The sequence below is a fragment of the Ixodes scapularis genome, unplaced genomic scaffold (genome assembly GCF_016920785.2).
Source record: "Ixodes scapularis isolate PalLabHiFi unplaced genomic scaffold, ASM1692078v2 PGA_scaffold0__279_contigs__length_252992795, whole genome shotgun sequence".
In the NCBI taxonomy this organism is placed as follows: domain Eukaryota; kingdom Metazoa; phylum Arthropoda; class Arachnida; order Ixodida; family Ixodidae; genus Ixodes; species Ixodes scapularis.
This window is the reverse complement of record NW_024609835.1, coordinates 164,763,000-164,764,476: the sequence shown is the minus strand read 5'-3', so window position 1 is coordinate 164,764,476 and position 1,477 is coordinate 164,763,000.

The following is a 1,477-nucleotide window of genomic DNA, read 5'->3' as shown; positions in this document are numbered from 1 at the left end:
CGAGGATGGTATGCCCAGATAACTAGCTGGTTTGCTTACATTACATGTATCAACAACTGCGACAACATGAGTTACATAATATTGTCCACATTCATCCTCCCGCCCCACACAAGGTGCACGCTAAAAATGCTATCAGCATCATGGCTGCCCGTTGAAGAATCCTTCTCCGGACGATCAACCTGCTTCCACAAAATATGAACTATGTCGTAAAGGCCGCGTGTGCCGCACAACTACCTCCTGGCAACCCCGCGAGCATCCCGATTGGTGAAAATAATCCCTGGAGCACGGGAACAAGAGGGACGAAGGACAAACAGAAATCTCCAAACACAGCTACGTGACTTGTGCGCGACCGAAAAAATCCGCCTGGTCCGGGTATCGAACCCGGGACCTTTCCATTACAGGTGGAGCGCTCTACCAACTGAGCTAACCAGGGGTTAGACGTCAGTAGAGCAAACGGGTTTTATCAGCCGCCACCAGTCTAACACCAACAAGGGTGAAGCTTGCAATTTAAGGTTATAATTTTTAATGCAATAGACCCTTTCCGAAATTCAGTGCCATCTGGAGGCTGAAATGGCGGTTTAACTTTTGCCATACGAATGGCGGCAATGAACCCGTAGCCTGCAGTATTTTATCGGGCACCGTCACTTTTGCATGTCAACGGCAGACGAGAATAAACTTTTTGCTATACAGGTTTTTCTGGATCATCTCTTCCAGTGTCGATTTACACAACGATGCAACCAGTCAGAACGAAGCGCCAAGTCAAGGGGTTTTCGAAGTCGATTTTGTGCCACTAACAGGTTCACTGGGCTCGAATTAGAGAAATGAACACTTACGCAGCGCTTGCATTCGATTCCGGTTTCGCAACGTGCTAACGTCTAGAATGTATAGGCCTCGAATCCTCAGCTTAGAAGTATCTTCAACATGTTCCTTCATCAGTAATTAGAAAGCCGCCATTCGTATGGCACATATACCATTTTTCAGATGGTGATGATAGTGATCAAAGTGGCCAGACTGAATTTCGGAAAGGGTCTATTAAATGCAAAGGTGCAAGCGAGCTGGACAAGAATGATGAAAATAATCCCTGGAGAAATGGGAACAAGAGGGACAAAGGACAAACAGAAATCTCCAAACACAGCTACGTGACTGGTGCGCGACCGAAAAAATCCGCCTGGTCCGGGTATCGAACCCGGGACCTCTCCATTACAGGTGGAGCGCTCTACCAACTGAGCTAACCAGGGGTTAGACGTCAGTAGAGCAAACGGGTTTTATCGCGCTCCACCTGTAATGGAGAGGTCCCGGGTTCGATACCCGGACCAGGCGGATTTTTTCGGTCGCGCACCAGTCACCTAGCTGTGTTTGGAGATTTCTGTTTGTCCTTTGTCCCTCTTGTTCCCCTTCTCCAGGGATTATTTTCATCATTCTTGTCCAGCTCGCTTGCACCTTTGCATTTCATTGCATTATAATTATAACCTTAAAT